Consider the following 26,381-nt stretch of genomic DNA (forward strand, 5'->3'; position numbering starts at 1 on the left):
AGAGAAATAGATCATTAGTATCTTATTTATAAAGTTGGATCTATATCTGAATCAAAATGAGTACTCGGTTTATGCACAGGTTAAGAAGAGTGTGGAGATTTTGTATACAACGTCAGATTCTTGGGCTGTCTAAATAGTTTGACTTTTTAAAGAAAAGCTTTTTTAACCGCTTTCTGTTGCCTCAGGTTCAAGGTACTTTGTGGACAACAAACTACTTTAGAAGTATCTATCTATCTTATCAATCTTTCCTTTATATCTTGGGGTCTGAGTCCATAGGACACTCAAAGCTGCTGTGCAGGTTGACTATGTGGTTAAGAAGGCATATGGTGCAGTGCCTTCATCAACTTTGGGATTGAGTTTAAGAGCCGAGAGGTGATGTTACAGCTTTACAGACCCTGGTCAGACCCCAACTTGGATTATTGTGCTCAATTCTGGTCACCTCACTGCAGGAAGGATGTGGAAACTATAGAAAGGGTGCAGACGAGATTTACAAGGATGTTGCCTGGATTGGAGGGCGTACCTTATGAGAATAGGTTGAGTGAACTTGGCCTTTTCTCCTTGGAGCAACGGAGGATGAGAGGTGACCTGATAGAGGTGTATAAGATAATGAGAGGCATTGATCGTATGGACAGTCAGAAGCTTTTCCCCAGGGCTGAAATGGCTAACAAGAGAGGGCACAGTTTTAAGGTGCTTGGAAGAAGGTACAGAGGAGATGTCAGGGGTAATTTTTTTTACGCAGTGGCGGGTGCGTGGAATGGGCTGCCAGTGACGGTGGTGGAGGCAGATATGATAGGGCCTTTTAAGAGACTCCTGGATAGGTACATGGAGCTTAGCAAAATAGAGGGCTATGGGTAACCCTAGGTAATTTCTATAGTAAGTACATATTTGGCATGGCATTGTAGGCCGAAGGGTCTGTATTGTGCTGTAGGTTTTCTATGTTTCTACCTATCTGCCTTATCTATCTATCTGAACAGCTGCACCACTCAGCAATCCCCAAATCTAATCCTCGCCTAATCATGGGACTACCAACCATTATGTCTTTGGACTGTGGGAGGAAACCCATGTGGTTATGAAGAGAATGTAGAAACTCCTTAAAGATAGAGGTGGGAATTAGAGTCAGAGAGAAGTACAGAGAGGCAGCCCCTTTGGCCCATCTAGTCCATGCCAAAAACATTTTAACTGCCTACTCCCATCGAATTGAACCCAGGCCGCCAGTACGGTAAAGTGTTGTGTGAACCACTATGTTTCCGTGCCACCATTGTATTGGTAACACAATAATAAATTTGTTCACACAAACTCCCACAAGGCAATGTGAAATGAAGTGCACTGAGTGATCAACATTAGCTCGAAGCTAGGGTCAATTCTTGTCTTACAACTTTGCTGTAATATGTTTTACCACTGAGTTGAGAAGGCAGATGTGATCTTAGTGTAACGTTGCGTGTGACAGACAGCATTCCATCAGTACCGCAACTACATGCCCTATAGGTTCTGTGCTGAAGTGAAGGGAAAAGTACCAGTGAATGTATGACTTCCACTGTTTTTAAATTAATTTCATTTAGCAAAATTAGTTGAAGAAACTGAATGGAAAATTGGTAGATGCACTAGTTCATCCAGGGTATTCATTTATTTAATGAGATACCGTGAGGAGTAGGCCTTTCCAGCCCTTCAAGCCGCACCACACAGCAATCCTGTGATTTAACCCTAGCCTAATCACGGGACAACTTAGAATGACCAATTAACCTACCAACCAGTACATCTCTGGGCTGTGGGAGGAAACCAGATCACCCGAAGAAAACCCACACAGTCACGGGAAGAACTTACACACTTCTTACAGGCAGCAGCAGGAATTGAACCCGGGTCACCGGTACTATAAAGGCCAATTTATACTTCTGCGTTGAATCTACACCGTAAGTATGACATAGCCGTGTACCCTATGCCGTACCCGACATCGTAGCCTGACGCGCACCTCCCCAAAAATGTAACTATGCGTCGCGGCAATGCAGACCACAACAACTGTGATTGGTCCGCTTGGTAGCATCGCATTTCCGGTTGCTTCTTCTCGTCAACTCTACCTGCCGACATCCGAAAATATTTGAAATGCATTTCCTCGTCCATGTCTCTCAGTGGCCGGACAAGCACAGAAAATTCACCCTCCTTCTGCCTCAATCCATTCAATGGTCGTACACACCATCTCCTCCGACGTCTTCTCTCTTTTCTGCATTGCAGTAATTTCAATGAAAGTAACTCTTATTCAACACTTACTAGCTCCAACTCCAACATGATGCGCTCAGTTTCAGTCGCCATTGCTTGAAGTACACAGAGAAACTCAACACAGTGGCATAGAAACCCCACCGCCAACTAGCGTTTTGGCGCGACACAGACACACCAATGCACAAGTATAAATGCTCGCAACGGCGTAGGCCACTTGCATAGGCTACGGCATAGAGCCTACGCAGAAGTATAAATCAGGCTTAAAGTGTTGCACTTTGCTATCATGCCGCCCGGGTAATATTCAAATGGGTCTCTTACCTTGTAATATACAGACAACAACGAGGACGGTGGAAATAAATACTTGTATGCAGATTTTTGATTGTTAAATTGGAATTGACCTGTCTTTAAAAGCAAAAGACTAAGAACAAGCAGGTAGCCAAATCCTCGATCTTGGCTGGTGTTATTGTTGAGGAGTACAGAAAGGCAGACCAACAGGAAGGTCAGTTCTCAATGCATCACTTTAAACTGACAACCAGTAATTATAGTACGCGATTACAAGATCATTTTGAATGCATTTATTAAGGGATTAGAAGTGGATCTCCGTTAATATTAAATGTAATTACTTTTCCCATCACACCGTAGACCCAGAGCTAGCCATGTGAAAGAAATAATAATCATGTCTCTCCAATGGAATGCTTTAAGGGTTAAGAAGGAAATAATTCATAAAATGTTTAATTTTTTGAGGTTTTTTTTGCTCCTTTGCTTCTGATTTTGTGCAGAGATGCATTAAGTTCAAAGTTCGAAGTACATTTATTATCAAAGTATCTACACTATATACAGTCTTGAGACTTGTCTCCTTACAGGCAGCCACAAGCAAAGAAACCCAAAAGAACACATTTAAAAAAAAGACCATCAGACACCCAGTGTGCAGAGAAAAAAGTAAGCATTAGGTATATTTTTTACAGAGCTCATCAATACATCAGGTTCTGTTTGTAAATTTTCCTGGAAGCAGAGCATATAGAACATGAAACACAGGAAAAGGCCCTTCAGCCCACAATATCTGTGCCAAACATGATTCGGATTTAAACAAAATCTCTTCTGCCTGGACATGATCCATCTATCTCCATATCCTGCATATTTATGAGTCTTAATCTATCAGCCTCTTATGCACCACAAAATGCTGGAGGAACTCAGCAGGCCAGGCGACATCTATGGAAAAGAGTAAACAATCGATGTTCGGGCCGAGACCCTTCTGCAAGACTGCCTCAGCCCAAAACACCGACTGTTTACTCTTTTCCACAGATGCTGCCTGGCCTGCTGAGTTGCTCTGGATTTCCAGCGTCTCCAGATTTTCTCATGTTTCTTACACACAATGATCACATATGCTTCCACTGCTGTTCCTGCCAGCCTGTTCCAAGCACTTATCAATCTATGTGTTAAAAAAAAACTTGCCTAGCACATATCCTTTAAACTTTCCTACTCTTAGCACAAATTCATACCCTCTAGGACTTCACATTTCTACTTGGGGGAAAGGATTTTGACTGACTTAATTATATTGTCCTGACAACATATTGTATATTTTTTGAAACTTTAAAGTTCTGCAAACACTTGAGCTACAGTGGGAGCTGAATCTGCCTTACTGTGGTTTTAGTGGATGACCTGAGGTTTAATCTTTTCTTGAAGTGTTACTTTGAAGTGATCTCTGCCTATTGAGATTCAGCATGGAATCAGCCCTTCGAGCCACACCACCCAGCAACCTTGATTTAACCCCAGCCTAATCACGGGACAATTTACAATTAACCTACCAACCGGTACGCCTTTGGACTGTGGGGGGAAACCAGAGCACCCGGAGGAAACCCACGCGATCACGGGGAGAACGTACAAACTCCTGACAGGCAGTGGCAGGAATTGAACCCGGGTTGCTGGTACTGTAAAGCATTGTACTGTGCCGCCACTAAGTGACAATGAACTGCAACCCAGCTTAACAACATGCTCAGAATGCTGGGGGAACTCAGCAGGTCAGGGAGCATCCACGGAAGGGGAGGGAACGTCGACTCAGACCATGAGAGGCCTGCGTCGGGCATTTTCATGCCTTACAAGGTGCAGATTGGAAGTCTATGTGGGACACCACTCCTCGCACAGACTAGAGCAATGTGTGATTAAGGGCACAAACACACTGCATGAACTAGCAACCCTGAGATAACTAGACGAACGCCTTAACCACTTGGCCACGTGCCCAACACAACCATGGAAATGAACAGTCAATATTTCGGCCCAAGACCCTTCTTCAAGTCTGGAAGGGAAGGGGGATGAAGGCAGAGCAAAAAAAGTGGGGGGAAAGGAAGAGGGATAGCCGTAAGGTGATTAGTGAAGCAGGTGGGAAGTAAAGGTAAAGGGCTGGAGAGGAAGGAATCTAATCGGAGAGGAGAGTGGAATATAGGAGAAAGGGGAGGAGGAGGGGCACCAGGGGGAGGTGATAGGCAGGTAAGAAGAGGTAAGAGGCCAGAGCGGGGAATAGAAGAAGAGGAATCACTGGAAGGAGAAATCAATGTTCATGCCATCAGGTTAGAGGCTACCCAGACAGAATATAAGGTGGTGTTCCTCCTTCCTGAGCCTTTAGTGGACTACAGTGGAGTACTCTGCATTTGGGTGTGGTAAAATAGTCAGGAAAAGGTTTCAATGTAAATGAATGGGAAATAAACAGTAAGTATTGATGTACTCCATATCTAGCTGGGGGATTAGAATTTAAACAGTTTGAACATTTGAAATCACTGATGTTATGAGTTTTTACATCATGGTTTTGGATTGGGTCATCTGGCAGAGCAAGGGAAAATAATTACTTGTGTAGGAGGGTTTGGTCGAGAGAGGATCCTACATCCCTTGATGAAGCTTGCTTTCTGGTAAATCTATCACAGAATGGATTGGTAAAACACGACTGCAGATAAATGGTTTGTGAGAGGTTATCCATTCCATCTTCTCGTCCGGCCAAAGAAAAAATTGCGCTCAAAATGAAACACAAAATAATCTAAATGGTGCAGAATTAATCTAAGATTTTTGCCTCAGCCATCACACCCTGAAGACATCCAGGTATTTATCACTGGTGTGATGCTTTCACTTTCAGACGATTAGTCCTGATAATGAGGCCATTCAGCCCTTTGAGTTATGCCTACACTCATCAATCCCTGGTACTCATCAATCGCTGGTGGTAATTTAGAACAAGCAATTAACCTATCAACCAGCATAACTTTGGTTTCCTCGAAGGTGTTTGCCAGCAAGACAGTGAATCTCAGGATACCTTGATAGTAAATTTACTTTGAACTTTGACGGAGAAGCCACACAGTCACAGACACCATTGGAGTTCAGAATTAAACACTGTGAGACAGCTCCATTAACTGCAGCATCTTGGCTGCAATCTGTTGGTATCTGAAAGATTGAGGTGGATTTACTTTATATATCTCAAAGTTGTGTTTTTAATCATTATCACGATCTGAGCATTGCTGGCAAGATGAGCACTGACTGCGCTTGAGGTGAAGATAAACTGCCACTTCAATCTGTTGCCATCTGTATAGTGAAAGTATTACTCCAGTGTTACTGGGTGTGGGGTTCCAATATTTAGAAAATACGACGATATTGAGATGTTTCCAACATATAACTGGGAGGGGAACCTGCAGGTGGTGGTGTTGCCCTGAACCTCTGTCTTTATCCTCCCTGATGATAAATCTTGTGGATTTAGCCTTAGTATCATCAGAATCATCTGGGTGAAGAACTGATTTTTATTCATTTATTGAAATACAGCTCGGAACAGACCCTTCCGGCCCCTCAAGCCATGTGGCCCAGTAAACCCCAATTTAACCCTAGCCTAATCACAGGATTTGCAATGACAAATTAACCTTCCATCTGCTACGTCTTTAGACTGTGGGAGGAAACTGGAGCAGCCGGAGGAAACCCATGCGGTCACAGGGAAAACCTACAAACTCCTTACACACTGCAGCAGGAATTGAACTCAGGTCACTGGTACTGTGCTGGTAGCAGATCAAACGAGTGATCAGGGTCGTTGATACAAATCGGGCTGTGAATAGTGTTTTATTGTGAATTGTATTCAGCTTCTTGAGTGCGTTTGGAGTGGCAGTCTTCCAGGCAAGTCAAGATTATTCCATCATACTCTTGATTTATGCCTTGCTGATGTTCGAAAGGCCTTGGGGTGTTGGGAGGTGAGCGACTTGCTGCAAGATCTACTCTTGCATTTATATGGCTGTTTTATTTAAGCTTTGTCTGGTTTAAGATGGCGCTGGTGAGTACTTACCGGCAGCAAAATATAAAACAAACTACTAAACAGCTTAGTAATAATGATCACCGCTAACAATGGAGAGGTGTGCAGACGTGAGTCTGGGCAAGCAGAGGAGGGAGACGCAGGCGAGGCATGGCGGAGGCGGGAGCAAAGACAGCCCCCGATGTCTGAACAATTTAAGCGCCAGGCCAAATTGGAAAGGTTGGGTCCAGGCCAGATCGTGACAGCAGGGTCCCAGGCCCCAGAGCTGTCGCAGAGCGAGGAACGACCCGATGTTTGGACGATTTAAGCCCCTGGCCAGATTGAAAAGGTCAGGGTATCTGGACCAGACGAGAAGGACGGGCCGGTTCTGCCTGGTTTAACTGAGGCTGTGGCCTGCTCTTGTGGGCATGTGGCCAAGTGGTTAAGGCATTGGACTAGCGACCTGAAGGTCGTGAGTTCGAGCCCCAGCCGAGGCAACGTATTGTGTCCTTGAGCAAGGCACTTAATCACACATTGCTCTGCGATGACACTGGTGCCAAGCTATATGGGTCCCAATGCCCTTCCCTTGGACAACATCGGTGGTGTGGAGAGAGGAGACTTGCAGCATGGGCAACTGCTGGTCTTCCATACAACCTTGCCCAGTGAAGACTTTCCAGGCGCAGATTCATGGTCTCGCAAGACTAACGGATGCCTTTATTTTTGGCCGGCTCTGGCTTTGTGTCTTTTGTAATACTTCAGTTCTGAATGCTATCTGCTTATTCTTATTGGTTTTCTCTCTGTGCTTTGGGTGTTTGACAGTCTACCTTTTTAATGGGGTCTTTTTGGGTTTCTTTGTTTTGTGGCTGCCTGCAAGGAGATGAATCTCAAGGTTGTATTATGCATACATACTTGGATAATAAATGTACTTTGAACTCTGAACAGTGACCCCTGACGTTAATGGTGGGGCATTCAGCAATGGTCATTCCATGAATGTCAAAGGTGTGTGGTTGGACTCTCTCTCATGGGAGATAATCTCTACCTGGTACTACTTGCACTTATTAGCCCATGTCCAAATATGCCTGGAGACATGGGTTGCTTTTTGAAGAGGTGCAAATGGAATTACCCATTGCAAATGACAGTTTCAGAAAGGAGGGAGGCAAAAGACAAGAAATTATAGGCCAGTTGAGTGGTTGGCAAGATGTCAGCATCCATTATTAAGGATGAGGTTTAGGGTTGCTTGCAGGCACATGATAAAATAGGGCAAATAGGCTAAAATGGTCGAATGATGCCTTGGTGCAGGTGAATCAGCCTCATGTTACTTCCTGAACAAGGTTGTGATGATGTCTGGAGCTGAGTGGTTCTCCTGAAGCCTGAAGTGTGTGGGTTAATGAGAAATGATGCAGACGAGTACTGACAGTGACAGCTTCCGTCACTCTACTGATGATTGTGTACTCGTACCAGACGATTTATATGAACTACATGTGCAGTTCACACAACAATAATACTTCTCCAATAATTTCTGTGGCGGACAGGACGGCTCGACAATGGGGAGTCAAAACTGCCCAATGTATCACCTGCACTAGCCTACCTGCCATCAAGGACATAAATACAGAAAGGTGCCAGAGAAAGGATCCCACCCATCCTGCTCACGGACTGTTTGTCCCACTCCCATCAGGGAGGAAGCTATGTAGCATCTACACCCGGGCCACCAGACACAAAAACAGTTACTTTCCCCATGCAGTGAGGCTGATCTACACCTCCACCCACTAACCCACCCCTCCACCACCACTACTTTATCATTTCCTGTCAGTCACCTTACGTACAGACACTCCTGTGCCCAGCGCCGCTTAATGGATGTACAATCAATCTATGTATATAAGCTATCTTACGTATTTACATTTATTGTGTTTTTAAAAAATTTTATTGTATTCTTTATCTTACTTTTTTTTAATGCTGCTTCAGATCTGGAGTAACAATGATTTTGTTCTCCTTTACACTCGTGTGCAGGAGATAACATTAAACAATCTTGAATCTTTCTATTGTTGTTCAGCAATAGAGCAGTATGTGATTGGGATGAAAAACATTCTATGTTATTTAATTTAACTTCATCTTAAGTAGTCTTACTGACTTATGGAGCCAGATCTAAATTTCCATTTCGCCTTTCCTCCTTAAAAGTTTTGCCGACTTAAAATTGGCTTCATGCAAGTTTTGAAAATGTTACCACTTGGGGAAGAGTTCAGCTTATCTGATGCTGAAATTATGTTGACATGATGGGACTTCTTTCATCCCTCATTCTCCATCACTCTGATCTCTGAATGCTTTTAACACACCAATTACTTTTTAAAATATATCCATGTAGAGTCATTTCTGAGGACCTCAGAAATATTAACAAAAGGAATAGATGCAGGAGTAGCCGCTGAGTCCACTGAACCTCTGCCTGATGAAACTCTGTGAAAATAATAGGATGGATGGTTTGGTGCTGTTCCAATCTTGAAGCATTGCACAAAGGTGCCTTTTTGTCAGTTCAATAAGCTTTTTGATTAATAAATCTCAGCCAAAGAATTGCAGAGTGAAATCTTAAAGAAGAGGGAGATGATAAGGTCTTGGAAGAAAATTTCAGGGCTTAGATAGTTGAAAACTTTGGTGTAAGCATTGAACAAATTGCAGGGGAGTTGCACAATAGGTATTGAGGGAGGCAAAAAGGAAGGCTGCATGCTTGACACAAGAGATTCTGCAGGTGCTGGAAATCCAGAGTAACACATATATAATGCTGGAGCTCAGCAGGTCAGGCAGCAACTATGGACAGGAATAAACCGTCGATCTTTTGGGCTGAGACCCTTCATCTGAACAGTCCTGATGAAGGGTCTCAGCCTGAAACTTAACTTACTGCCTGTTATGCTGCAGGCTTTTAGGGTAGCAATGAAGGTCTGCCTATACCATTCCATTCAATGTAGAAACAACTTTTTTGACCAGTCAGGGTTGTTAGCCTTGAGCTGAACCCCAAATCTGGAGGACTGGTGGACCACTCTTAGTATGGCCTCTACCTGAAAAGAAAAGTTTAGCATGGGTGACTCCACTAAGAGCCAAAGCATAAAGCCCTGACTCCAGCTGACATAGCTCTCCGGGTCATTGAGGCACACAGGCCTTCAAACCCTGTGACAAGGTTGTGGTCCTCTTGAAGGCTCGGCCTGAAATGCCAGCTGTCTATTCCTTTCCACAGATACTGCCTGTCCTGCTGAATTTCTCTAGCATTTTGTGTGTGCTATGCTGCATGTTAGACTCGTGTTTTGCCTTAAGTCTTCAACAGGAGTTGTGTCTAAAATTGTACAAGCTTATCAACAAGGGTTGTAATATACACTACCCTGCTTACAGTCAGCAACATTAGTTTGGCATTTTAACTGAGAATTTTTAAAAATTCCATTGTGACGGTGCATAAAGACAAGAACAGTCAGGATGGGAAGCAGCTTCTTCCCTCAGGCCATTAGGCTTCTGAACTCCCTGCGGCATCACATTCAAAGAGCCACCGGATAACTTCAAAGGTTCAGAGGTTCATTTTATTGTCAAAGTACGCATGCACAATACAACTCCAATATTCATCTTCTCCAGATAGCCACGGAATGCAGAAAAAACATGGAAGTCATTGAAAGAAAAGACATCAACCCCCCCGCCACACGAAAAGGAAAAAGAAACAAAACTCGCAAACCCCAACCCCGCTCCCTCGCACAAAAGCTAACAGATCATCTACACGGAAATTGGCGGCTGGAACATCAAACCCACAACCCCCCACCCCCCCGCAGATAATTTGTATTGTACCCTACAATATTTAATTTATGCACTTTACTTTGTTTATCTATGCATAGTTCACTTGTAGATTTAATTCTAGCTTTCCTAAGTTATTGCGTGTTATATGTGTGTTACGTGTACTACTGTGCTTTAGACCCTGGTACGGAGAAAAATTGTCTCATTTGGCGGTATACATGTATATAGTTAAATGACAATAAACTTGACTGGGAATTTGCTTGAAATTAGTTAGTAAATTTAATTGTTCTAAAGACGTCAAAAGAGGAGCAGTTTGTGCTTTCACATGTCAACACGATGGTACTGCAAATAAATATTTCTTTGCACAATAGTATTGATGTATGAAAGCAACTTTGAAAGTAACAGTGAAAGTAGCTTTCGTTTGTGTTCACAATAATAGAAAACTGTAATTGGTTTCGGTATTCTTTATATATTGACAGAGCTTCATAACATTTCGAGGACATATATGCAATACACAAAGAAAGCTACAAAGCTCAAAGTAAATTTATTATCGAAGTGTGTATATGTCACTATATATTACTACTCTGAGATTCATTTTCTTACAGGGATTTACAGTACACATTACACACAAAGACAGACAATCAATGTGCATATGAAACCCTACATTGTAGGTTTGTGAATTTGGTCCAGTACATCACGGGTAAAGCCCTCTCAACCATTGAGCTCATCAACATGAAAAGCTGTCGCTGGAAAACAGCATCCATCATCAGAGGTCCCCACCACCCAGGCCATGCTCTCTCCTCACTGTTGCCATCAGGTAGAAGGTACAAGAAGCCTTAGGACTCGCACCACCTGGTTCAAGAACAGTTACTACCCTCAATCATCAGGGTTTTGAATCAAAGGAGATTACTACACTCACTTGCCCCATCATTGAAATGTTCTTTTAAGGACTCTTTATCTCATTATTGCATGGTCTTGTTATTTATTGCTATTTATTTATATTTGCATTTGCATAGTTTGTTGTCTTCTGCACTCTGGTTGATCTTTCATTGATCCTGTTGTAGTTACTATTCGATAGAGCTGCTGAGTCTGCCCACAAGAAAACGAATCTCAGGGTTGTATGTGGTGACATATATGTACTCTGATAATAAAATTTACTTTGAACATTGAACCCGTGCGTCTTTGAAGTGTGGGAGGAAACCCATGCAGACACAGGAAGAGCGTACAGAGAGCGTCAGGAAGTGAACCGAGGCTGCTGGTGCTGTAATAGTGTTATGCTAACCGCTACGCTTTCACAGAGATGTAAAAATACTTGATACTGTTCCTGGCATCTATTATCATCATGATTTGATAACAAGGTTTGAGCTCTAAGTCAGAGAAATGCCTTGAGATTAGCAAATGCAATCTGACTATCAACAGTGAGTCTTAATCCCTAGTTTATAGAGTTGAGACCATGTTGGAGTTTGCTTTTCTGATGTAAAAATAGGAGGGAGTCCATCTGAGACAATAAGGGCAAGGAGAAGAAAGATGGGGACAGAATCTCTGCTCCCACCACAAAAAGCAGGATCTCCTGGTGGCCACCCATTTCAATTCCACTTCCCATTCCCATTCCGACCTGTCAGTCCACGGCCTCCTCTACTGCCACGATGAGGCCACACTCAGTTTGGAGGAGCAAAACTTCATATTACTGCATATGCTCCCAAGAAAACAATCTCATCTCAGGGTTATATATGGTGACATGTATGTACTTTGATAATAAAATTTACTTTGAACTCTGAACAAACACTGCAATTACCAAAAAAAAAATCCCAAATAATAATAAATAAATAATATTGAGAACATGAGTTGTACAGTTCTTGAAAGTGAGTCTATAGGTTGTGGAATCAGTTAAGAAGTTGAGGTGAGTGAAGTTATCCACACTGGTTCAGAGGCCTTTTGGTTGAAGGGTAATAACTGTTCCTGAACCTGCTGGTGTGGGACCTCAACCCTGGGGCCTGGATAAATAATGGGAATCATCACTCATCTCCCTGAGGAAAGGATTAAAAGCTCATGTAGCATTATCACTTGGTTATCCATCTTCAACTAAAAGCCCCACGAAGCATAAAAGCAAACAAATGAAATTACTAGCAACACAAAATGAAATTGTTACATTATTTTGCTGAAAGTATCAAAAATAGTGAGCCATATTATCAAGTTAAATCAAGATTATTGTCATTAACTCTATTGGGTATACTGTTAAACGAGACAACGTTTCTCTGGATCAGGGTGTAAAGCACAGTAGTACATGTAATGCACATAATGCATAATAACTTAAGAAAGTAACACAGATCATAAATAATCACCGACTTCAAATTTATAATTTTAGACTATATACAAAAAGTACCTAAATTGAAGGATTTACCTGTCTACCTATTTATTTGTTTAAATACGGCACGGAATAGGCCCTTTGGGACCTTCAAGTCGCGCCACCCAGCATCCCTCGACTTAATCCTTGCTTAATCACAGGACAATTTACAACTAACGATTATCCTACCAACTGGCACGCCTTTGGACTGTGGGGGTGGGGTGGGGGAAGCAGGAGCACCATGAGGGGACCCGTGTGGTCACGGGGAGAATGTACAAACTCCTTACAGGCAGTCCTGACGAAGGGTCTTGGCCCGAAACGTCGACTGTACCTCTTCCTAGAGATGCTGCCTGGCCTGCTGCGTTCCACCAGCAATTTTTATGTGTGTTGCTTGAAATTCCAGCATCTGTGGATTTCCTCGTGTTTGTGTCCTTACAGGCAGACTGTTTTAGACTTTATACAAAAACTAGTTTTAAATTGGGGGATTTATTTATTTAATTATTGGGACACAGACTGGAATAGGTCATTCTGGCCCCTTAAACCAGAACTCCCGATTTAATCCTAGCCTAATCATGGGACAATTTACAAAGACCAATTAACCTACAAACATGTGGGAGGAAACTGGAGCCCCCACAGGAAAGCCATGTGGTCGCTGGGAGACCTCCTGACGGGCAGTGGCAGGAATTGAACCTGGTCGCTGGTACTGTAAAGCGTTGTGCTAACTACTACGCTACCGTGCCAATCTACACATACAATCTAAACAACAGGAATTCTGCAGATGCTGGAAATTCAAGCAACACACATCAAAGTTGCTGGTGAACGCAGCAGGCCAGGCAGCATCTGTAGGAAGAGGTACAGTCGACGTTTCGGGCCGAGACCCTTCGTCAGGACTAACTGAAGGAAGAGTGAGTAAGGGATTTGAAAGTTGGAGGGAGAGGGGGAGATCCAAAATGATAGGAGAAGGCAGGAGGGGGAGGGATGGAGCCAAGAGCTGGACAGGTGATAGGCGAAAGGGGATACGAGAGGATCATGGGACAGGAGGTCCGGGAAGAAAGACGGGGGGGGGGACCCAGAGGATGGGCAAGAGGTATAGTCAGAGGGAGAAAAAGGAGAGTGAGAGAAAGAATGTGTGTATATAAATAAATAACAGATGGGGTACGAGGGGGAGGTGGGGCCTTAGCGGAAGTTAGAGAAGTCGATGTTCATGCCATCAGGTTGGAGGCTACCCAGACGGAATATAAGGTGTTGTTCCTCCAACCTGAGTGTGGCTATGAGGAGGCACCTTATATTCCGTCTGGGTAGCCCCCACCTGATGGCATGAACATCGACTTCTCTAACTTCCGCTAAGGTCCCACCTCCCCCTCGTACCCCATCTGTTACTTATTTTTATGCACACATTCTTTCTCTCACTCTCCTTTTTCTCCCTCTGTCCCTCTGAATAAACCTCTTGCCCATCCTCTGGGTCCCCCCCCCTTGTCTTTCTTCCCGGACCTCCTGTCCCATGATCCTCTCGTATCCCCTTTTGCCTATCACCTGTCCAGCTCTTGGCTCTATCCCTCCCCCTCCTGTCTTCTCCTATCATTTTGGATCTCCCCCTCCCCCTCCAACTTTCAAATCCCTTACTCACTCTTCCTTCAGTTAGTCCTGACGAAGGGTCTCGGGCTGAAACGCCGACTGTACCTCTTCCTACAGATGCTGCGGGGCCTGCTGCGTTCACCAGCAACTTTGATGTGTGTTACATACAATCTAAGATGAGTAGATCGTATCCACTGAATAATGTTGCCACGTGAGTGGCAGCTGTGATTAAAGAGTATGGAAAGTGTTGACAATGTCTGTGAAGTGTGTAAAGCTATTGAATGGTTTATTCTTGTAAATATTTTTTTTATTGTTGAATAAGGAAAAACGTTGCTTTAACTACACCGTTTGATTCAACATGCATTTATAAGTCTCCCTTTCCTCAGAGGAACTGCTGACTTTGAAATTCTGAGCTTCTCCTTGATGAGGTTTTCTTGATGTTGCTAAAGACTAATTAATAGAGATCGATTAGAATAGTTAGTCAACGTCTCCATTACTACTGTTGATGTAACCAGCAGTTTTGTGGAAAATAAACAAGGTCTTACTCGGCCATTTTGTTGGTGGGCACTAATGTTCAGATCCTGTGGTGTTATTTATTGAATCTGGTGCTCCTACATGGGTAAGTCAGATGCCATGCCAGTTGTGACTACCTGGTAGCCCACCATTTTAATTTCACTTCCCATTCCCACACCGACGTTTCCGTCCATGGCTTCCTACACTACCTGGTCGAAGCTGAAGGCAGAGTAGAGGAATAACACCTCATATTCCGGCTGGGCAGTCTCCAACTTGACGTCACGAACATTGAATTCTCAAACTTTTGGTAACGATTTCCCCCTTCTTTCTGTTATCTCTGTGCCTGATCCAACCGGCCATTATCATCTGAGCTCTTTTCCATCCCCCAGCTCATCGCCCACACACTCCTTCCCACTGGTCCCCCTCCCCATCTCCCTCCCCTTATTCCAAGCTCCACCGTCCCCTCCAGTCGGATTCCTTCATCTTATCTTCAGGAATTTTGCCACTTCCACCTATCACCCCCCCACCCCAGCTTATGACATTATTCCCACTCTCCTCCCTCCCTCATTGGCCTATCACCAACTCAAACAAAACAATGCTGCTGGCAGCGACCCCACGGGTAGTTATCTTGTATGATGCACCCTCATATCAATCCAAAAATACTGTTCAAAAAAGTCAAAGAAGTGTATTCGATCCTTTATTAGCAACTAGCAAAACATTCAATCTTGACGTAATCTAACTTATGAAACTGAACTAGCGATATTAAGTATACTTAAGTGGACCTAACACAAGTAGACTGAAGCAATTTCAAATGTAATTAAGCGTAATTAAGCCTTGAAGTTGTATATGTATACATACTTAGATAATAAATATACTTTGAACCTAGAACACAATGCCCAGTGTTGGTCACTGCACTTTAGGAAGGATGTGAAGGTCCGAGAGACGGTGCAGGAAAGATTTATTAGAATGCTTTCCAGGATGAGAAGCTTTAGCTAAGCTTGAGAGCAGATTGAAGGTTGAGAAGAGATTTGATGGAGGTGTAGAAGATTATGATAGCTTTAGAGATAAGGTAGCAGGTGGCTTAGGTATCAGGGCTAAAGATATACTGGGGCGGGTTAACTGGCTGCGAGGATTGTGGACACAATGTCAACAAGACCGTTAAAAATGGAGTCTGATTGAGAGGGATCGCAAGTAGAGGAAGTGAGCAATTTCAAGTTCTTAGGTGTCAAGATCTCGGAGGATCTTACCTGGTTGCAACATATTGATGCAGCTACAAAGAAGGCAAGGCAGCAGCTATATTTCATTAGGAGTTTGAGGAGATTTGGTTTGTCACCCAAGACACTCGAAAACTTGTACAGATATACCGTGGAGAGTATTCTGATAAGCTGCAGCGCTGTCTGGTTTGGGGAGGTGCGGTGTGGCTACTGCACAAGATCGAAAGAAGCTGCAGGGAGTTGTAAAATTAGTCAGCTCCATCTTGGATACTAGCCTCCATAGTATCCAAGACACCTTCAAGGAACAGTGCCTCTGAAAGGTGGCTTCCCTTATTATGGACCCACATCACCCAGGACAGGCCCGCTTCTCATTGTTACCATCAGGGAGGCAGTACAGGAGCCTAAAAGCACAGACTCAACGATTCAGGAACAGCTTCTTCCCCTCTGCCATCTGATCTCTGAATGGACATTGAACCCATGAACACTACCTCACTTTTTTATATATATCATTTCTATTTTGCACTATTTTTAATTTAACTATTTAATATATGATACATATATGTACTTACTGTCATTGACTTACCTATTTCTTTCTATATTGTCATGTATTGCATTATACCGCTGCTGCGAAGTTAACAAATATACCGGTGATATTAAACCTGATTCTGAACATAATTTGCAGGACCATGTGGGCGGAAGATTGAAATGCTTTACAGCAGGGGTTCCCAACCTGGGGTTCACGGTCCCCCCTTGGTTAATGGTAGAGGTTCATGGCATTAAGAAGGTTGGGAGTCCTTGCTTTAAAGGGAGCCAGCATGGACTAGATGTATCATGATTCTGTCCAAGTTATAAATAATTGGAGGTTAGAGGGTAATCTGGTATTGTAAAGTTAAAAGGTGCTATTTGAGCTTCCTTTGTACTAGCTACATTCATTAGGGAAGAAAATGTGCCAGGGAAAGTGACTTTGGTAAATACATTACTTAAAAATTGGAAAAGAATCAGGAACCCATGAAGGTGAACAAGATAAAACAGATGTGTGAAAACCTTCTTGCTCAACAATACCCCATCTTCCATCTTGATACCCCTTTCAGAAACCAGCACTGAACTGCAGAAACTCAGCCCCTGGTATTAAACCACAAGGCCATAAGACATAGGAGCAGATTTAGGCTGTTCAGCCTATCAAGTCTGCTCTGCCATTCCATCACAGCTGATTTATTATCCCTCTCAACACCCATTCGCCTGCCTTCTCCTCATAATCTTTGACGCCCTGACTAATCAAGAACCTGTCAGTTCCCGCTTTAAATATGCACAATGACTAGGTCTCCACAGCTATGACTCGACAGATACATTACCTTCTGGCTAAAGAGACTTCTCCTCATCCCTATTCAAAATGGGCGTCCTTTTATTCCGAGGCTGTGCCCTCTGGTCCTCGACTCCTCCACTATAGGAAACACCTCTCCATGTTCGCTCCATCTACAGCTTTCACTATTCGATAGGTTTCAATGAGATTCCCCCTCATTCTTCTAAACTCCTGTGAGAACAGGCCCAGAGCCATCAAATGCTGCTCATACATTAACCCTTCATTCCTTGAATAATTCTCGTGAACCTCCTCCAGACCCTCTCCAATGCCAAAACATCTTTTCTTAGATAAGTGGCCCAAAACTGCTCACAATATTACAAGTGCTGTCTGACCAATACCTTATAAAGCCTCAGCATGACAGTTTTCCCAGCACTCAGTTTTTCCTGTACTAGCATTTCAGATTTTACTCTAGTAATCTTATGTATTGCATTGTACTGCTGCTGTGAAAAAAAAAGCAAATTTCATGACATATGTGAGTGATGATAACCCTGATTCTGATGTGGGTCTCTATTGTGGGCTGAAAGTGTGCCTCAAACTCTGTGGTCGCTGATGACAGGACCCGGAACTCCAAATCTTGGACTCTGGACTCGCGAACTCACATACCCAGTAGGTTCACTGGCCCTTATGCCCCCTTCCCGCACAGAGCTCTGATCTTGAAACCTGCCAATGACTCGTTGACCTGGGGTGCAGGGTTGGGGGGGGGGCACGACTAGCCCTCCTGTTTTCTAACACCAGCCCGACAATCTAGTCACGGGTAACCTTTGCCGCATCCACATCGCAGGCCTTTGAAAGTGGAGCGGAGGCCTAGGCTCCAGCCTGACCTCTAATTACACCTCCCCCCTCCACGTCCATATCCCGAAGCCCTAACCTGACCTCTAACTCCCTTCTTCTCCTCGTCCTCCTTAAAAGTGCTATATCTCCCAACTGATCAGTAACTTCTCACAGACAAAGACTGCAGCTTGTGTAAAAAAAACACAGCAATTCATAATTCTGTGATGCAGCAGATCATCCATTTGAGTAGTACCGAAAACATCACAGCTGTACAGTAAAAAAAATTGAAGGTTGGCAGTTTAAGTACTCCGTTCATGAAGATGCATTAAGTGGTGCTGCAGTAGTGCTGTAAATCTCAGCACTTTCACAGCCTTTTTACTCGAGGTATTGAATGCTACCAACAGCAGTTTACTCTTTTCATTTTCTAGTTCCAGTCATTGCTCTAGCTAAGTTAATTTGTTGTTCCCTACGGAAGCAGATGTGTGTGCATGGGTTATTGGGAGCGTTCGATATAAGCACTATATGGTGCTTCAAAAAAAGTGGAAGGAAGACCTCTGATTACATATTTTAAAAATATTGCATCTGTATTGCTACTTTCACTCTAAACATCCATTCCAGATATATCATGTTAAAAAGTACCTCCCCTGCGCCAGTTGGGAGCACTGGGCGGTTTCTTCAGTGTTTACCTACTTCACAAGGCTGAGTTGCTATTTCGACACTCAACCCAGCACGAGTAGAACTTGCGCAAGGAGCCGGCCGGATTCGAACCTGAGACCTCTCACTCCAAAGTCTGATGCGGATGCCACTGCAACACCACTGGAGGCAGGAGAGAAGTCCGGGAGGAGAGGAGTGACTGCTTTCTAATAGTCGTTCCTGTTATTAACATAGACATGGGAATTTATAGAATTCATGTGCTTGGTGACAGAAATGTTCCTGCATGCAGACAGGTTCTCGATATTTTTTTGCTTACTTATTTATATTATTGTTTCTTCTTTTTACATTTGCAGTTGTTGTCTTCTGCACACTCTGGTCAGATACCCTAGTTCAGTGGTATTTCATTGATCCCGTTATAGTTATTATTCTATAGACTTGTTGAGTATATCCACAAGAAAATGAATCTCAGGGTTGTATATGGTGACATGTATGTACTTCGATAATAAAACTTACAAGTACCTGGGGTCAAGAATGATGAGTTCGGAGAAAGACATAAAGATACGGAAGGCGCTGGCGTGGAGGGCTATGAATGACATGAAGGAAATCTGGAAGTCGAACCTGACCAGAGAGCTTAAAAAGAGGATTTTCCTAGCAGTCATAGAGTCTATTCTCATGTACGGATGCGAGACGTGGACACTCACCAAGACTATGCGAAAGTCTCTAGATGGTTGCTATACACGAATGCTCCGGATGGCTCTTGATGTGAGTTGGCAACAGCACATGATGAACGTCGAGCTCTATGATGACCTACCGATGCTCACCACTAAAATCGAGGCGAGAAGACTGCAACTAGCGGGGCACTGTCTACGCCATCCCGAGCTACCTGCCAGCCTACTTATCATATGGGAGCCCAAGCATGGGAGGATGAACCTTGGGCACCCTCCCAAGACTATGGTCAACATGCTCCTAGAAGACAGCAGCACGGCTAATGTAGATCAGCGGTCCCCAGCCACCGGGCCGCAAGGAAACGATATGATTTGGCGATACGAGTCAGCTGCACCTTTCCTCATTGCTTGTCATGGCCACTGTTGAGCCATTACACTTGCGAGGTCATTACCCGCGCGTCATCCATGTCAGCGCGGGAGGGAGATCAACTCCTCAAGCTTGCAAATGATGGCGGGCTGAAAAGTATGTTTGACATAACATCCCTGCCAGCATTCTGGATCTCAAAGTCAAGGCTAAGTATCCTGAGATAGCCACGAAAGCACTGAAAACATTGCTTCCATTTCCAACATATCTCTGCAATGAATGCAACGAAAACTAAATTGCGTAATAGACTGGACATAAGGAACCCCCTTCGAGTATCGCTGTCTCCCATCACCCCTCGATGGGACCATCTTGTTACAGGGAAACAAGCATTCAGCCCAGGGCTCCCACTGATTCAGCGATATTGGTGTGTTGCAATGACTTCATGTGTTCATACCGGGAAAATATGTGCTGTGTGTTTAATATCCAAACGTTACTTAAAATGTTATGATGCTATTGACTTATATAACCATATAACAATTACAGCATGGAAACAGGCCATCTCTGCCCTTCTAGTCCGTGCCGAACGCTACTCTCACCTAGTCCCACTGACCTGCACTCAGCCCATAACATACTATTCCTTTTCTGTCCAAATACCTATCCAATTTTTCGTTAAATGATAATTTCGAACCTGCCTCTACCACTTCTACTGGAAGGTCGTTCAACACTTACTTAAAGCTCCCTTGTCCTTCCCTGATAATTGACTTATTGCTATATTCATGCGAGGAAAATATGCGCTGTGTGTTTAATATTAAATTTGTTAGATAAACCCTTTTAGAAACGAGACTGAGTGTATTAGCCACTTATCACCTATATTCCGGTCGTGATTAACATCCCCTCCCCCCGCAACAGAATCACCAAAAACGATTAGTAGAAAACATCGGCATGTACACGCATACGCAAAGCACGCATGTGCACTGGTGCCCGCGCAAGGCTTCATGGTCATTGTAGTCTCTCTGCGTAAACAACATATTTGGCTCTACTCTTGTCCGTTGGCAACCCTACTCCGCCCCCCCCCCGGGGTCGGCCGGTCCGCAAGAATATTGTGAATATGAAACCGGTCCGCAGTGCAGTAAAGGTTGGGGACCCTTGATGTAGATGAACTGAACACACTGATGAGGGAGAGGGAGAAGTGGAGAGTCCGTCATCATGCCCGACGCCGGCCCCCTAGGCCTGAGTCAACGTAGTAGTAGTAGTTGAAGTTTGAACTGGATAAGCTGTAACCCATGGGTTATATAGTTTATGATATAATCCCAAATCAGACTAAAATTGGGAATTAAAATTAACCTTCACAGGTCATCCCCAAGTTACAAATCGAACCACTTTCACAGATATTCATAAGTATGAAAATACACAAAATTACTTGATATGGGTAACCTTCCTTCTGCAGTAATGTAATGGACGGTCTTCTTTTAACACATCTAATTAACATGATTTTTAAAAATTGTTTTCCCCTGCCCGCTTTACAATGGTACAGAATCAAGATGTCGCTCGCACAATGGCTGGTTTCTCTGGGCTTGTAGTATAAGAGGCTGTTTACATTGTTCAGTAGAGTTTCATTACACAAGTTATCAATAGAGGTGATTGCTTGTCAGTTTCCAAAGCAATTCTCTCAAGTGGCATCCCATCATAAAATAAGGAGCGTATATTCTTCAGAGACAATGTCATCTGATTATTGCAAGGAAATGTAAACAGCTCCGGATGTAAACATGAAAATTTGCTCTGGATTTCCATCATCTGCAGAATCTAAACACGAGGAAGCCTGCAGGTGCTGGAAATCCAAAGCAAAACACAATTGGGGGTATAGATTTAAGATAATAGAGAGTGAAAAAAATCTCATCCCAAGAATTGTGGAGATCGGCAAGTCACTCTTGAGAGGAGAAGATGGTGGAGATAATGCTCCTAATCACATTGATGGGCACTGAAATGTTCCCACAACCAATGGACCATGTTCTTGATATTTATTGCTTATTTTTTATATTATTGTTTCTTCTTTTTGCATTTGCACAGTTTGTTGCCTTCTTCACTCTGGATGAACACCCTAGATCGGTGGTCTTTCATTGATTCTGTTATGGTTATTATTCTATAGACTTGTTGAGTATGCCCACAAGAAAATAAATCTCAAGGTTGTATATGCGACATATATGCCCCCTGCTAAAGTTTACTTTGAACTTTGGTAACTATTTTAGAGGCATATCCCCAACTTTTTATGGGGTTAGTCATTCCTATCTGTGCCTTAGGTGCAGCTGATAAAGTTTAAGGGAATGTGGGATTCTCAGATTGCTGTAAACAATGGATTCAGTACTGACTATGTCTGTGACTGCAGTGTGTTTGAATAATGTCTCACAGCTGCCTTCTTTGGAGCAAGATAAGGGTTAAAGTTCGTCCAGATCCACATAAGATGTCTCTGGGCTTTTCACACCTCTTGATTTTGACAAAAAGCAGTACCTGATGGAAAGTAGACAGAACATTCCTTTCTTAATTAAAGCATAAATTTGACGGATTTTCTTATTTTTGTAATTAAGTTGTGGCTCCGACAAACCAGGTAGGACATTCTTTCTTTAATTAAGATGGCTGGAGTGTCATCTTAACAAATTGATTGTACTTTTATATCAATAGTCCATTGACTTGATCGGAATAGTTATCAAACTGATTGTTCTTTTGTATCGGTGGCCTTATAACTTCTGACAATTCTGACATCGGGCAGTGAACTTGTAGAACCGCTGGGGAGATGAGAAAGGGTCTCTCCCTGATGTCGGGTCCGAGTTCACTCGCCGGCTGAGCTCGAAGAAATAAACGGGTGAAAAGGTAAGTAACGATCTTTTTGTGCTGTCGTGATTTGATCCAGCAAAGTTACGTTTACACAGCGGGCAGCAACCTTGCCGTTTCTTGAGCATTTTTGACTTGTTTTTAACGAGGCCAAGTTGCTAGCTCAATGCTCAAACCATCACGGATGGAAAGTGTACAAGGAGATGGCTGGATCTGAAACTGGGACCACTCACCTCGAAGTCCAGTGCTGTTGCCACTGCACTACTGGCCAGGTATATGGGGCATATGACTTTAAAATAATAATACCAGCACCTCCATATCCCAACCAGGAACAGTCTGTCATCAAACACTTATGTTCAATGCTCCAGGGATTAATTAGTCTGAAGTAAAATTATTTGTTAAAATTTGTTGCATTTCTTTTATGAATGGATGACTAAATTTTCCACCCACCTACAGCTGGCACAGGAGCCTGAAGACACACACTCAACATTTAACATAAGAACATAAGAAATAGGAGCAGGAGTCGGCCATCTGGCCCTTCGAGCCTGCTCCGCCATTCAATAAGATCATGGCTGATCTGGCCATGGACTCATCTCCACCTACCTGCCTTTTCCCCATAACCCTTAATTCCTCTACTATGCAAAAATCTATCCAACCTTGTCTTAAATATATTTACTGAGGCAGCCTCCACTGCTTCATTGGGCAGAGAATTCCACAGATTCACCACTCTCTGGGAAAAGCAGTTCCTCCTCATCTCCATCCTAAATCTACTCCCCCAAATCTTGAGGCTATGTTTCCTAGTTCTAGTTTCACCTACCAGTGGAAACGACCTTCCTGCCTCTATCTTATCTATCCCTTTCATAATTTTATGTTTCTATAAGACGTCCTCTCATTCTTCTGAATTCCAGTGAGTACAGTCCCAGGTGACTCAATCTCTGCTCATAGTCTAATCCCCTCATCTCTGGAATCAGCCTGATGAATCTCCTCTGCACCTCCTCCAAAGCCAGTTAATCCTTCCTCAAGTAAGGAGACTAGGACTGCATGCAGTAGACCAGAAATGCATGCATTTTGGGAACAGCTTCTTCCCCTCACCATCAGATTTCTGAGCAGCCAATGATACCTGTGAAGTCTATCTTACTATTTTTGCTTTCGTTTTGCACTACTTATTTATTTATATATATATTTATTTTTGTAACCTATTGTTTCTTTTTTTGTGTATTGGATTGTACTGCCACCACAAAGCAACAAATTTCACAATATATGTCAGTGATATTAAACCTGATTCTGATGCTGAGGTACATCCTAGAGTGCGCTGGGTCACACCACCTGGGTGTTTCGGGTCTGACATTCTCGCCCAGGTGACCCAGCCAGGGTTGGTCAGGCCCTGCCTTGTGTCCCAGCAGCACTGGTCCATGGGTCACACCTCTTGATCCATAGCCATCTGGAGGTTCGCTCAGCAGCCTCTGCGACAGTCCTGATAACTCTTTTCTTTGCAGCCCCATAACGCCAAGGAGAGAGTTGTTTCTGCACAGCGAACATCCTCTGCAGGCTTGCATTGTACCCTCCACCCGGTCTCTGGCACTGCTGTACCAGCTCCTTGTAGTTGGCTTTCTTACATTCAAATGCTTCCTCAATCCAGTCTTCCCAAGGAACTGTCAGTTCTACCATCACCACCTGCTTCGAACAGCCAGCAAAACCCGTACAACCACCTCTATGGGCTCACATCGTGCCCTCTCCTCCTGTCTCTGGTACTGCTCTACCAGCTCCTGGTATTTGGCTTTCCTGCAATCTACATCCAACTCATTTTTCTCCTGCTTGCTCTTTACAATGTGTACGCACCTCTATCACACACAATCAGATGTCAAAGATTACAGGGAGGAGGCAAGAGAATGGGGTTGAGAGGGATAATAAATCAGTCATGATGGAATTCCAGAGCAGACTCAATAGACCAAATGGCCTAATTCTGTTCTAATGTCTTATGGTCTTATGTAAATTGTGTCTTTCCATATGTACAAAATACCTCTCACAATGTTTCCAGCTCTGGATCATGGACTTGGTTGCAATGTTGAATATATATCACAGTAGTTTAGTAGCCCAAGTTTCCCCAGATTCAACTAAACTTGTTTCATTTAAGCAATTACTTCACAATTTCTCACAAACCTCAACCATATTCTATGAGCAGTGTTACAGGAAATTAATTGACTAAAATATAAAACCTTTAAGGATTTTCTTTTTTTTTGAAAAGTCTTCAGTATTGAAGATGTGGCAGTTTGGTACTGTTTTAAAAAATGTTCTCTTACCCAATTCTCTACCCTCATTTCACTGTCAGAATCAGGTTTAATATCACTGGCTTATGTTGTGACATTTGTTGACTTTCTGACAGCAGCACAATGCAATATATGATAAATCAATAGAGAGAAAAACATATAAAGTATTTAAGTTAAAATAGGTAGTGCGAGAAAAAAACCAGAAATTTAAAAGGAAGTAGTGTTCATGGGTTCAATGTCCGTTCAGAAATCGTACGGCAGAGGGGAAGAAGCTGTTCCGGAATCATTGAGTGTGTGTCTTCTGTACCTCCTCCCCGATGGTAAAAATGAGAAGAGGGCATGTCCTGGGTGATGGGGGATCTTAGGATGAATCCCGCCTTCCTAAGGCACCGCTCCTTGAAGGTGTCTTGGATGTTATGGAGGCTGGTACTCATGATGGAGATGACTAATTTTACAAGTTTCTGTAACTTACTTTGACCTTGTGCAGTAGTTCTCTCCCCCCCCACCCCCCATACCAGACAGTGATGCAGCCAGTCAGAGTGCTCTCCATGGTACATTTGCAGAAGTTTTCGAGTGTTTCAACTGACAAACCAAGTCTCCTGAAACTCTTAGTGAAATATAGCTGCTGTCTTGCCTTCTTTACAGCTGCATGAGTATGTTGGGCCCAGGTTAGACCCTCAGAGATATTGACACTGTCTCAGACCTTTTCACTGCTGCCTCGTTCTGTAACGCTGAATTTGAAAGGGTACAGAATATTTCCATATTCACTTAAATTAAGAGTTATCTGATTATTATGAAAATTCTCAGAGGCTATTAAAATAAACTGCAAAAAAAGAAGAGAAATGAAGTTGGTCTGCACAGTTTGCTGAATGATTCAGCCACCAGTTTCAAGCGAGGAAGAATGAACATTGGGCCCCCTGTGGGTTATCATTAGGAGATTAACTGGAGAAGGCTGTGGGAGAAGCGGTCATCAGCACTGGCACATTAGTTCCGGTTCTGACATTCACCACGACCTATTTTACATTAGGCATTGCCAAAAAGGATCAATTTTACCAGATCACCATCAATCCCTTGTACTTTGTTCTCACAGAGGGATCAGAAGTGGAAAGAGTGAGGGATTTTAAGTTCCTGGGACCTAACCTGGACGCAGCATATCAATGCAGCTATAAAGAAGGCAAGACAGCGGCTATACTTCATGAGGAGTTTGACGAGATTTGGTTTGTCAACTAAAACATTCAAAAACTGCTACAAATGTACCCTGACTGCTGGCATCACCACCTTGTATAGGGTAACGGCTACTGCACAAGATCAAAATAAGTTGCAGAAACTTGTAAGATTAGTCGGCTCCATCATGGGTACTAGCCTCCATGGTAAACAAAACACTTCCAAGGAGCGATGCCTACGGAAGTTCGCATCCATCATTAACTACCCCCACCACCCAGGACATGTCCTCTTCCCATTGTTACCATCAGGTAGGAGGTACAGAAGCCTGAAGGCACAGACTCGGCGATTCAGGAACAGCTTCTTCCCCTCTGCCATCCGATTTCTGATGGGCATTTGAACCCATGAACACTACCTCACTATTTTTCTATTTCTGTGTTTTTTTTTG

General features: G+C 43.4%; 1 protein-coding gene across 2 annotated transcripts in view; it reads right to left on the reverse strand.

Moving 5' to 3' along the window:
• LOC134339692 (leucine-rich repeat transmembrane protein FLRT1-like) overlaps positions 1–26,381 on the reverse strand; it is a 234,315-nt gene that overhangs the window by 118,592 nt on the left and 89,342 nt on the right. Inside the window, exon 2 of one of the 2 annotated variants that reach the window (XM_063036401.1) lies at positions 18,687–18,869. The exons of the other annotated variant lie outside the window; for it this stretch is intronic. The gene's annotated coding sequence lies outside the window, so the exon portion shown is untranslated. The remainder of the gene's footprint in view (positions 1–18,686; positions 18,870–26,381) is intronic. 2 annotated transcript variants of the gene reach the window in all.

The sequence above is a fragment of the Mobula hypostoma genome, chromosome 30 (assembly GCF_963921235.1).
Source record: "Mobula hypostoma chromosome 30, sMobHyp1.1, whole genome shotgun sequence".
In the NCBI taxonomy this organism is placed as follows: Eukaryota; Metazoa; Chordata; class Chondrichthyes; order Myliobatiformes; family Myliobatidae; genus Mobula; species Mobula hypostoma.